A 14301-nucleotide genomic window follows, 5' to 3' on the forward strand; every position below is an offset into this window, starting at 1 on the left:
AAGTAAAGATCCACATTATGCATAAGCAAGGATACAAGCAACGGACATATATTTTTGCAGATATTCATGGGAGAGGAGTTACGGAAATTATGAGAAGAAATCAATCAGACCTTAATGTAACAGGCATCATCAAACCAGGCGCGCCATTACGCGAAATTCTGAAAAACAGTGACAACATATTAACGACCGGTAACAGCTGCATCATAATAGGAGGCGCAAATGATGTTTACTGTAATGAAACTTGGCGTGCAATGAGAATCCTAAAGGAAACAATCAAAAGGATGCCTCGAGTGCATTTCTCCATTGTTAGTATCCCCAGGAGACACGATCTGATGGAAAACTCGTGCGTAAACATCGAGATTGTTACAGCAAACAGGCTATTTGAGAAAATATGTAGAGGTTTCCAGAATACGACTTTCGTAGAGATAAACAGTGTTCACAGAGAGCACTTCACAAGACATGGTCTCCACATGAATGTAAAAGGGAAAAAGATTATTAGTGCCGAAATACTTAAATTTATTAATGAGTCATCTGTAATGGAAGTGTCTCCAATCCCAATTCCGCCAAAACAAGAGTTGTCTGTAACAGTGTAACCATTATTATCTGCAGTAGAGCTACAACAAACACCAGTAGCAGCAGCAAAGACTCAGATATTCTCAGCAGCAGTGTCAGATAAACCAATAGCAACAGAATCACCACAATCATCAACAGAGCTGTCGTCATCAGCAACAGCATCCAGAACAGCAGACCCCATAATACTACCTCAAGGCAATGAAAATGCATGTGAGGAAAACATACAAGGGTCATTAGATGCAGCAGCTAACAAAGAAGGGCAGTCACCAAGTCGGGGAGCACAGGAGCCACCAGAAACATCAACCATACAGAAGAGGTATCTGAGGCCTGGGAGATCAACAGCAGAAGCAGCTTCCAATCAAGACAGATGCCTGAGAACTAGGAGACCTGCTACATTAAGTGAGGATTTTTTATGGTACCGAGTAAGCAGAAAGAGAACATGGAAAAAGATGTAAGTAAAACTGTCCATCTTAAATACCAATGTGACAATAGTGAGAGGAACATAAACACCAGACAAAGATACGATCCAGGTTTAATGACACAAACTGAAAAAAATCACTGCATAGTACCAGAAGCAAAGGGAGCAAGTGAAGTGCTTAGTATATTACAGGAAGGGGAACTACTACATTTAAAGCCAACTGTTAGAATACTTCACCAATATGTTCAATACATAAACAATAAAACAGAGGAACTAGAGGTAATATTACAGGAGTATAGGCCAAACATTCTAGTATTTACAGAACATGTGCTAAAAGAAAATCACATAGGCATGTACAACTTGAAGAATTATGTGAAAGTAGCCAGTTTTTGCAGAACTTCCTATAAAGGTGGTGGGGTTGCCATTTTTTCTAACTATAAATCAACTAAAGCCATAAATATAACAAAATATGCTATAGAATTGAGTTTTGAAGCTACAGCACTGGAAACTAAAATTGCTGGGAATTTATGTTGTGTATTAGGTTTGTATCGATCACCAAATGGTGTAATTAAAACCTTCTTTGAACAGCTGGAAGATATAATCCAACGCCTCTCCAAAACATATGCTTATTTGATCATTATAGGAGATCTGAACATAGACACGAGTAAAAATACAGACAATACTAAGACCCTACTTGACTTATTGTGCATATACAATCTAAAAATAAAAATAGATAAACCAACCAGAGTAACAAAGCATAGTGAAACTATAATTGATCACGTAATAACAAATATTCCTACATGCTATTGTGACACACAGGTAATAAACTCCACATTAGCAGACCATTTTGCAATCATGATAGACATAAATATAAAGACTAGTGATTCAGTGCAGAAGATATGGGAGATGAGAAGACAACTACCCACATAACATAAATCTGCTAAAAAAGATGTTAGAGGCAGAAAACTGGGAAACAATATATGCAGCTAAAGATGCAAACACCAAATGGAACCAGTTTTTTTCTTTATTCAATTATTATTATGATGTTACATGTCCTGTTAGTAAAAGGCTTGTCAAACAGCAACAAAAAAAGAAAAGCTGGGTGACTGGAGAAGTAATCCATGCCAGAAATAATCTGAGAGTGTATTATGACCTCTCCAAACACAAAAATACTGAGGCCTACAACACACTGTATAAAATAAAAAAGAAAGAGTACTGTAGTTTTATCAGAGAAACTAAAGCATCATTCATCAAGATGTCTATAGATAAGGGAAAAAACTACTCAAAAGGTTTATGGTCGTTCATTAATGAAGAGAGAGGAAAACTAACAAATCGGGCAGAGGACATCTGCCCACTGATGAGTGGGAAAAGCAAAGCAAACCCTCTAGAAATAGCCAATACTTTTAACAGATATTATATTACTGTAGCAGACGAATTAATAAGACAAAATAAAACAAATGCAGTAAGTAAATTGTTAAACCCCCCACAAACAAATCATACTATGGTTTTCATACCTACAACAGATGCAGAAGTGTCAAACCTAATAAAACAACTTAAAATTAAACATGATGTCACATCACATCTCATAAAGGAATGCAGAGAATGTATATTAAAACCATTGACACACATGTTGGATGCTTCAATAGAAGAAGGTATATTTCCAGATTCACTGAAAGTAAGTAAAGTAAAGCCAAAATTTAAGGAAGGGAACAGGGATGAATTAGGAAATTACAGGCCAATATCATTGATCTCAACATTTGCTAAAATCTATGAAATGATAATAAAGAATAGAATTGTAAGTTTTATAACAAAGTACAGTACACTGCATTCATCACAATATGGTTTCAGAGAAGGGAAGTCAAAAAAACAGCATCAACAGATATAATTGAGCACATTCTTAATTTACTTGACAGGCAACAAAAGATTTGTGGGATTTTTATGGACCTATCTAAGGCATTTGATTGTATGAACCGCTCAGAATTAATGATGAAATTATCAGTATGGAATTAGAGGAAAATGCTATGACATACTTAAATCATACATTACAAATAGGAAACAATGCACAGAAATCAGAATACTAGTGGGGGAAATATAACAAACTACAGATCAGAATTACAAACAGTTAAACACGGTGTGCCGCAAGGGTCTGTGCTTGGGCCAATACTATTTATACTCTACGTAAATGACTTCCCTAGCTATATAAATCAGAAACTTATAATGTATGCTGATGACACAACGATCATTTGCACATCTGACACAAAGGAGGGCCTTGAGAAGGAAGCACTCCTGACTATCGAAAATGCAAATAAATATTTAACACAAAACAACCTGTTTATGAATCAGTCTAAAACAATGAATGTAGTATTTCAGACCAAGCATAGTGAAAATTGTCATATAAATGTTAATATAAATGGAACGACTATTAAAGAAGTAACCAGCACAAATTTTCTAGGAACTATTATAGACAAACGTTTGGCATGGGGGGAGCACATAGATGCACTGTGTAAAAAGGTAAACAAACAGATCTTCATCATGCATAAAACAGCTAAGACTGTGGATGATAAAGTCCTCAGATCAATGGATTATGGACTTGTCTTCCCACATTTGTCTTATTCAGTTCATATATGGGGAAGTACACAAGCTGACTACCTAAAAAGAATATTCACAATTCAGAAAAGGGCAGTGAGATGCATTGCAAAAATACCATCAAGACAGACCTGTAGGCAAGCTTTTGTACACTATAATATTATGACAGTATATTCACTGTACATATACCAAAGCATAATGGCAATAAGGTCAAGCGATAAACTTCTCCTAAATAAAGATGTACACAAACACAGTACAAGAGGAAATGAAAATTACTACATGATAAACGGAAATCTTAAACTGTCTATGACTGCCCCAGAAGAAGCAGGCGAAAGGTTTTTTAATAAACTCCCCAAAATCATTAAAAAAGAAACAGACCTAAAGTGTTTTAAAAATCATTTGAAACTATATCTCACAGAGAAATGTATATACAGTATGAGCGAATACTAAGATGGTGTTTAAATATGTTATATCATTACTGAAATGTACCTTTAAAAATTATCATTTCTGTTTGTTGTTTGGATTTGTGTGTAAAAATGGTTCAAATGGCTCTGAGCACTATGGGACTTAACATCTGTGGTCATCAGTCCCCTAGAACTTAGAACTACTTAAACCTAACTAACCTAAGGACATCACACACATCCACGCCCGAGGCAGGATTCGAACCTGCGACCGTAGCAGTTGCGCGGTTCCGGACTGCGCGCCTAGAACTGCTAGACCACCACAGCCAGCATTTGTGTGTACATATAATGTGAAACATGTAATACCTTTGTATGATTATGGACTATTTCTGTTTAATTATTTGTTTCATTTATATATAATGAAATCAAGTTTGATGTTAATAGCCTATTGTATGACACACCCAATACTCTCAGCTAGATTTTCAGCTGGAGTCCATGGGCAAAGAATAAATAAATAAATAAATGGAGATGAACTAAAATATATAAACATTGCGGTTTGCATCTGCCCCCCTAGTTTACTTATGTTGTAGGTTTTTATTTTCCTTTTAATTCTATTACCTTATTTTTCAGGGTGTGCTATGTAATTATTTTGGCTGGCATCATAATAAAATAATTGAAACACTGCTATAGCACCCTGTACTACAGCAGAGAGAAACCTATTCAGTAATATTTTCAGTCTATTTTTGACGTTTGCATCTGACAGACAAGAAAAGGTGATAGGAGCAGCGACTGTCAGGCGCAAACGTCAAAAATAGACTTTTAAATTGACATGCTTATATTGTTATCTATCAACATGTAAAAGCTCCAGTATGTTTTATGGCTCATAAGAACCAGTTGCAACACTTGAAACTGAGAGTAAGTAGAAACAAGCTTGTAGTGTAAATAATTGAAGCAAAAGAAAAATAACACTGTAGCAGCTAAACTGGACTACAAATATTCCTGAATAATGTCATAATTTTTACGTCATACAAGCTGCTGGATCAATGGAGAAAAAAAGCCGGTTATTAAGAGATTAAGCAGCAGTTAAAGAGGTTCAATTAAGAAATATTCATCACAGTATTAATTAATGAAAAATTCTAAAATTTGTTACAACTGCATTTCAGGATTATAATTTCTGAGTAACTGTCCAGCAAACTTGCACTACTGACCATTAATTTCTTAAAAAGGTTCCTACATCTTACTACTGTAAATGCTTCAACGCACAAAAGAAAACATCAATACCAAGTACCAAAAGCAGGAAAGGTGGATAAAAACAGTGAAATGAAAACAAAACTTACTTTTTATTTCTCAAGCACACAAGAAAAATTTTCTTTTAACTGTTATAAAGCTTTAAACTGTTCACTGAATTTGTCTGTAACAATATCAAGTCTTATTACTGATGGCGTGTTTCCAAACTTTCACATACTTCTACATCTACATCTACATGACTGCTCTGCAATTCACATTTAAGTGCTTGGCAGAGGATTTGTCGAACCACAATCATACTATCTCTCTACCATTCCACTCCCGAACAGCGCGCGGGAAAAACGAACACCTAAACCTTTCTGTTCGAGCTCTGATTTCTCTTATTTTATTTTGTTGATCACTCCTACCTATGTAGGTTGGGCTCAACAAAATATTTTCGCATTCGGAAGAGAAAGTTGGTGACTGAAATTTCGTAAATAGATCTCGCCGCGACGAAAAACGTCTTTGCTTTAATGGCTTCCATCCCAACTCGCGTAACATATCTGCCACACTCTCTCCCCTATTACGTGATAATACAAAACGAGCTGCCCTTTTTTGCACCCTTTCGATATCCTCCGTCAATCCCACCTGGTAAGGATCCCACACCGCGCAGCAATATTCTAACAGAGGACGAACGAGTGTAGTGTAAGCTGTCTCCTTAGTGGACTTGTTGCATCTTCTAAGTGCCCTGCCAATGAAACGCAATCTTTGGTCGCCTTTCCCACAATATTATCTATGTGGTCTTTCCAACTGAAGTTGTTCGTAATTACAACGCCTAGGTACTTAGGTGAATTGACAGCCTTGAGAATTGCACTATTTATCGAGTAATCGAATTCCAACGGATTTCTTTTGGAACTCATGTGGATCACCTCACACTTTTCGTTATTCAGCGTCAACTGCCACCTGCCACATCATACAGCAATCTTTTCTAAATCGCTTTGCAACTGATACTGGTCTTCGGATGACCTTACTAGACGGTAAATTACAGCATCATCTGTGAACAACCTAAGAGAACTGCTCAGATTGTGACCCAGGTCATTTATATACACTCCTGGAAATGGAAAAAAGAACACATTGACACCGGTGTGTCAGACCCACCATACTTGCTCCGGACACTGCGAGAGGGCTGTACAAGCAATGATCACACGCACGGCACAGCGGACACACCAGGATCCACGGTGTTGGCCGTCGAATGGCGCTAGCTGCGCAGCATTTGTGCACCGCCGCCGTCAGTGTCAGCCAGTTTGCCGTGGCATACGGAGCTCCATCGCAGTCTTTAACACTGGTAGCATGCCGTGACAGCGGGGACGTGAACCGTATGTGCAGTTGACGGACTTTGAGCGAGGGCGTATAGTGGGCATGCGGGAGGCTGGGTGGACGTACCGCCGAATTGCTCAACACGTGGGGCGTGAGGTCTCCACAGTACATCGATGTTGTCGCCAGTGGTCGGTGGAAGGTGCTCGTGCCCGTCGACCTGGGACCGGACCGCAGCGACGCACGGATGCACGCCAAGACCGTAGGATCCTACGCAGTGCCGTAGGGGACCGCACCGCCACTTCCCAGCAAATTAGGGACACTGTTGCTCCTGGGGTATCGGCGAGGACCATTAGAAACCGTCTCCATGAAGCTGGGCTACGGTCCCGCACACCGTTAGGCCGTCTTCCGCTCACGCCCCAGCATCGTGCAGCCCGCCTCCAGTGGTGTCGCGACAGGCGTGAATGGAGGGACGAATGGAGACGTGTCGTCTTCAGCGATGAGAGTCGCTTCTGCCTTGGTGCCAATGATGGTCGTATGCGTGTTTGGCGCCGTGCAGGTGAGCGCCACAATCAGGACTGCATACGACCGAGGCACACAGGGCCAACACCCGGCATCATGGTGTGGGGAGCGATCTCCTACACTGACCGTACACCACTGGTAATCGTCGAGGGGACACTGAATAGTGCACGGTACATCCAAACCGTCATCGAACCCATCGTTCTACCATTCCTAGATCGGCAAGGGAACTTGCTGTTCCAACAGGACAATGCACGTCCGCATGTATCCCGTGCCACCCAACGTGCTCTAGAAGGTGTACGTCAACTACCCTGGCCAGCAAGATCTCCGAATCTGTCCCCCATTGAGCATGTTTGGGACTGGATGAAGCGTCGTCTCACGCGGTCTGCACGTCCAGCACGATCGCTGGTCCAACTGAGGCGCCAGGTGGAAATGGCATGGCAAGCCGTTCCACAGGACTACATCCAGCATCTCTACGATCGTCTCCATGGGAGAATAGCAGCCTGCATTGCTGCGAAAGGTGGATATACACTGTACTAGTGCCGACATTGTGCATGCTCTGTTGCCTGTGTCTATGTGCCTGTGGTTCTGTCAGTGTGATCATGTGATGTATCTGACCCCAGGAATGTGTCAATAAAGTTTCCCCTTCCTGGGACAATGAATTCACGGTGTTCTTATTTCAATTTCCAGGAGTGTAGATCAGGAACAGCAGAGGTCCCAGGACGCTTCCCTGGGGAACACCTGATATCACTTCAGTTTTACTCGATGATTTGCCATCTATTACTACGAACTGCAACCTTCCTGACAGGAAATCACGAATCCAGTCGCACAACTGAGACGATACCCCATAGGCCCGCAGCTTGATTAGAAATCGCTTGTGAGGAACGGTGTCAAAAGCTTTCCGGAAATCTAGAAATACGGAATCAACTTGAGATCCCCTGTCGATAGTGGCCATTACTTCGTGCGAATAAAGAGCTAGCTGCGTTGCACAAGAACGATGTTTCCTGAAACCGTGCTGATTACGCATCAATAGATCGTTCCCTTCGAGGTGATTCATAGTGTTTGAATACAGTATATGCTTCAAAACCCTACTGCAAACCGACGTCAATGATATAGGTCTGTAGTTAGATGGATTACTCCTACTACCCTTCTTAAACACTGGTGCGACCTGCGCAGTTTTCCAATCTGTAGGTACAGATCTATCGGTGAGCGAGCGGCTGTATATGAGTGCTAAGTAGGGAGCTATTGTATCAGCGTAATCTGAAAGGAACCTAATCGGTATACAATCTGGACCTGAAGACTTGCCCGTATCAAGCGATTTGAGTTGCTTCGCAACCCCTAAAGTATCTACTTCTAAGAAACTCATGCTAGCAGCTGTTAGTGTTTCAAATTCTGGAATATTCCATTCATCTTCCCTGGTGAAGGAATTTCGGAAAACTGCGTTCAATAACTCCGCTTTAGCGGCACAGTCGTCGGTAACAGTACCATCGGCACTGCACAGCGAATGTATTGACTGCGTCTTGCCGCTTGTGTACTTTACATACGACTAGAATTTCTTCGGATTTTCTACCAAATTTCGAGACAATGTTTCGTTGTGGACCCTATTAAAGGCATCTCGCATTGAAGTCCGTGCCAAATTTCGCGCGTCTGTAAATTTTAGCCAATCTTCGGGATTTCGCGTTCTTCTGAACTTCGCATGCTTTTTCTGGTACCTCTGCAACAGAGTTCGGGCCTGTTTTGTGTACCACAGGGGATCAGTTCCATCTCTTACCAATTTATGAGGTATGAATCTCTCAATTGCTGTTGCTACTATATCTTTGAATTTGAGCCACATCTCGTCTACATTTGCATAGTCAGTTCGGAAGGAATGGAGATTGTCTCTTAGGAAAGCTTCTAGTGACACTTTATCCACTTTTTTAAATAAAATTATTTTGCGTTTGTTTCTGGTGGATTTGGAAGAAACGGTATTGAGCCTAGCTATAACGACCTTGTGATCACTAATCCCTGTATCAGTCATGATGCTCTCTATCAGCTCTGGATTGTTTGTGCCTAAGAGGTCAAGTGTGTTTTCGCAACCATTTGCAATTCACGTGGGTTCGTGGACTAACTGCTCGAAATAATTTTCGGAGGAAGCATTTAGGAAAATCTCGGAAGATGTTTTCTGCCTACCACCGGTTTTGAACAGGTATTTTTGCCAACATATCGAGGGAAGGTTGAAGTCCCCACCAACTATAAGCGTATGAGTGGGGTATTTATTTGTTACGAGACTCAAATTTTCTCTGAACTGTTCCGCAACTATATCATCGGAGTCTGGGGGTCGGTAGAAGGAGCCAATTATTAACTTAGTTCGGCTGTTAGGTATAACCTCCACCCATACCAATTCGCACGGAGTATCTACTTCGACTTCACTACAAGATAAACCACTACTGACAGACACAAACACTCCACCACCAACTCTGCCTACTCTGTCTTTCCTGAACACCGTCTGAGACTTGGTAAAAATTTCTGCAGAACTTATTTCAGGCTTTAGCCAGCTTTCTGTACCTATAACGATTTCGGCTTCTGTGCTTTCTATTAGCGCTTGAAGCTCAGGGACTTTCCCAGCACAACTACAACAATTTACAACTACAATTCCGACTGTTCCTTGACCCAAGCACGTCCTGTATTTGCCATGCGCCCTTTGAGATTGCAGCCCACCCCGTACTTTCCTGAGGCCTTCTAACCTAAAATAACCGCCCAGTCCACGCCACACAGCCTCCGCTACCCGTGCAGCCGCCAGCTGAGTGTAGTGAACTCCTGACCTATTCAGCAGAACCCGAAACCCCACCACCCTATGGCGCAAGGCAAGGAATCTTCAGCCAACACGGTCGCAAAAACCGTCTGAGCCTCTGATTCAGACCCTCCACCTGGCTCTGCACCAGAGGTCCGCAGTCGGTTCTGTCAACGATGTTGCAGATGGTGAGCTCTGCCTTCATTTCATAAGCAAGACCGGCAGCCTTCACCAAATCAGATAGCCGCTGGAATCCAGAGAGAATTTCCTCAGATCCAAAGCGACACACATCATTAGTGCCAACATGTGCCACCACCTGCAGTTGGCTGCACCCTGTGCTCTTCGTGGCATCCGGAAGGACCCTTTCCACATCAGGAATGACTCCACCCGGAATGCACACAGAGTGCACACTGGATTTCTTCCCCTCCTTAGCCGCCATATCCCTAAGGGGCCCCATTATGCGCCCAACATTGGAGCTCCCAACTACCAATAAGCCCACCCTCTGTGATTGCCTGGACCTTGAAGACTGAGAATCATACTCTGAAACAGGGCAGGCAGCTGCATCTGGCTCAGCCAGAGACAGTGCCTGAAACCTGTTTGTCAGACGCACCGGGGAGGCTTTCTGATCAGCCACCGGGGACGTCTTTCGCTGCCTGCCACGCCTTGGAACGACCTCCCAATCAACCACAGGCGAGGGCTCAGCCCCACTACGGGCAGCAACCAAGGCAACCACAGCGGCAGACCGATCTGGGGGCAGACGGGACGAGGTTGATATCCCCGTGATAGCCAAGTCCGGCTCCCCACAGTGGTGCCCATTGGCAACAGCCTCAAGCTGTGCGACCGAAGTCAGCGCCGCTTGCAGCCGTCATCCAAACACAGCAATCACAGTCCCTGTCCATTCTAATCGTTGTTGGACAACAGTTACTGAAACACAAGTGAGTGCCTAGATAACGCAAGGGAAACACGCAAAGAAAGTATTAACTAACCTGTACAAATGCCTAACGACTGCGCTACAATCTGCCTGAATTTACGATTACAGTAACTAAAACTCGAAATTACACCTCCTATACGAAACTCACACGCAATTTAAGTAAGAATCTACGAAGTAAACACTAAAGCGCGATGCTACAACTCTCAAATACTATAATACGCCCGAAATTTATGAATTAAACAATGCAAGTACCCCAAAACACGGAAAGAAATTAAGAATTAAACTATGTAACGAATAAGTAAGCTAGGGGTATACGACTTGCTGCTGCAGCTTCTTATCCAACGGCGGCAGGGAGGTACACATTGTCTTAAAATATACTGTTCAGAAAAATGGGCCTTGCAATATGTTATTTCCTCTAGAAAGTTAAACAGTGAATAGAATGTATTCTCCAATTGTTTCTGGTGTCCACATTTATCTAAGAATGCATACAACTGACTATGAACATTTGTTACAAAGGACTTTAAGCTATCACTAGCATACAATAATTTTGGGTTTAAATCATTATATTCTTTGAAACTTGTAAATAAATGATGCTCTGTGGATGTTGGTGAGAACAGAGTTGTTTTACAGTCACTACAGTTGGTTTCAGGTGTTACACCCATCTTTCGGGGGATCTAACCAGCTGCATATGCTAGTGCTTGTCTGTCATTTCTTACATCAGCACCACCACTACCAGCACCAGCTTCATTATCAGCAAGGGCACAATATAAAGCACTTTGATCCATAATGGAATGGTCTGTTGTGGAGTCAAGAAAGTTGTCATCGCTAGTTTCCAAAAATTGTCTTAAATTGCTTAATGGCATGCATCTATCATCCTCACAATTACCTAGTGACTTTATAGGTAAGGACATGTTATTGACTATAACTGTTTTCAATGCTGCTTTGAACTGAAAGCAAGTTGGGTTTGTGTTTGCAACACCAAGCTGCCTCACACAACAAAATACATTCTCCACTGGGTCTTGATTGAAAGCCCTCATGCTTAAAAAATTAAAGCAATTTTTTTTTTAAATCTGTTCCAAATGAACATCAGTGATTTTATTGTAGTTTGCCACCCACTTATGAAACTGAACATATTTGTCTTATCTGTCCCTGTGCCTAGCTCCAACACTTTCCAATTTTCCACTTCCTTTAACAGACTGTACCACATTTCAGTATGTGGGGAGCCTGCAGAGACAATAGGAACTGTTCAGTGAAGCAAATAAACAATCCATCTTTTCAACAAATTCAGCAGGTAAGATGTTAAATGCCCCATAAGTTTCAATAACTGCAGCACCTGTATGACTAAGCTGGGCTGCAGCTACCTTGACTTTCATTTTAGTAAAAGAATCCTTTAATTCAAAATGATTCTTATGTAATTGGCAATGTCTTAAACATCTTCTGCGGATCCAGTAGAAAAGCCCTGTGAATATATTCAAAACTGGCCTCTTTTTAAACCAAAACTGTATTTTATTTCCTAGCAGAGCATTTCTAGTATTTTTTAATAGATGTGGGACATCATAAATGACTGCAATAGGTTCATCTCTGACTACAAAATGAAATGGACTGGACTCAGTAGATTTCTCACAGCAGAGTTCCTTCTGTGCTCTCTGGTTGGTTGCACCCTGGTCACAAACTGTACAAACTACCTTTAGCTCTATTTCTTGCAATAACATAGGTAATAAGACTTTTTAAAGTGATACTTGAAACTGAGTTGTGAGTGAAATAATAAGCAACAACCTGCTTACAGCTTTTATGTATGCCTCTAACCATGAAAACTAATGCATGATTTACATGAACATTTGACCTCCCTAAATGTCCTAAATCTTGAAATCCTGAAATTTCTTGTCTGCTTGCATTATAATACAACACTCTTTCTAAAGACATTTCATCAAACAACAAAGCACAATATTTGTCACTGTTGTTCACTATTTCAACTTCTGCTTTCATTACATTCATGACCGAAGTATTCAATCCTGGTTCAAAAGGTATAGAAGACAACAGACATTTCAGATACCTCACAGATGGAAGATAAAAATGAACTGACAAATATTTGTATAGGCGGGGACTTCGTTTGTATAAGGATAAAGCAAATACTTTGTCCTCAGGTGTCCATTGCCTTGCATTTGCTGACTGATGAGCATTTCGTAATTGGCTGTTTATGAAATCTTTGGCAACAGTGTTTAAATTACATTCTATGACACAGAAAGTATTGCTGTCATATAAATCTTTTAAGTGCTTTCAGTTCTGATTTTTCATGATGTAGCTTTGCTTTCAGTTTTGATAGCCTTGTTAGAGTATTCCTATGAATCTTGTACATTTTTGATTTTGTTGGAGTTAAGTCTGCTTTTGAAACCCCTGTACCTAAAACGCCACTTTCCTCATTACAAAATGTTTCAGATAATAAGTTTTACTCACCATCTGCAGATTCATTTTGAGGGGAGATGAAAAATTTAAGAGGTGCGTCACTCAATGAATTACTCTGCTCAGCACAACTAGTGCTAGGTAATTCTCTAACACCAGTTTCACCTCTGGTATTGGCACCTGTACAATAAAGATTTTCCATGATACCACTAGTGCTTGGTAAGTCTGATTCACTTCTTAACACCAGTTTCACCTGATCCACTTCTGATACAAACACCTGCATGAGAACTACTTGCCACAGGACAACTAAGGCTTTGTAGTTCATTAACACCAGTTTCACTTCTGGTATTAGTAGCTGTAAAATGAACAGTTGCCATAGGCCATAGGCCCAATTCACTATTAACACCAGTGTCACCTGATTCACTACCAATTTTGGCAATTTCACAAGGAACACCTGTCACATGTTTTGCAAACACACCCCTGTTTAGCCTATGCCTACTTTTATTCATAAAATGATGTTCACAAACAAAGTAAGAAGCACAGTTCACATCTGGTGACAGTTTACAAACACTCTTCCACTTTAGATGCAGCTCTTGAGGTTGTTTTGGAAATCTGTAGAAATGCTTGTTGCAAATTTTTCCATTGAACCCACGGAATAGCGAGATGAACAGCCAGGGAACTTGCAGGAGTATTTCAACGTCAATCTGCTGTGTTGAACATTCTGTAAAAAACATAAACGTCTTCATTAAATAAAACTATTACAGACGTAACAAAGTTATTTAAATAAACAAACGGAAACCACACCGCTTAATTCACAATCGAAGAGAATACATTTCATTTATAAGCTATGAGATTATTTAATGCAAAATTAAATGTCTTACCTTACAATTAATTGTGGACATTTTTCAGCAGGAAAATTCTTCAATTCCATTTAAAGTAAAAAATCTGTTTATAATGAAGATGAGTAGTATGTAAATATGAAATAAATACAAAGACAACCACCACTGGAGTTTAGACATCTCTCATTGGTCAATTCTAGCTTCGTTTGACCCCTAGCGCCTCTAGTGGTCTGGAATGGAACTACGAGGCTTGTTACTTCTTTGCCCATATAGCTTTCACCCCCATGGTGTGAAATGGCAGGAATGTCGTGTGAATCGTGTCATAA

The sequence above is a fragment of the Schistocerca serialis genome, chromosome 6, assembly GCF_023864345.2.
Source record: "Schistocerca serialis cubense isolate TAMUIC-IGC-003099 chromosome 6, iqSchSeri2.2, whole genome shotgun sequence".
Taxonomy (NCBI): domain Eukaryota; kingdom Metazoa; phylum Arthropoda; class Insecta; order Orthoptera; family Acrididae; genus Schistocerca; species Schistocerca serialis.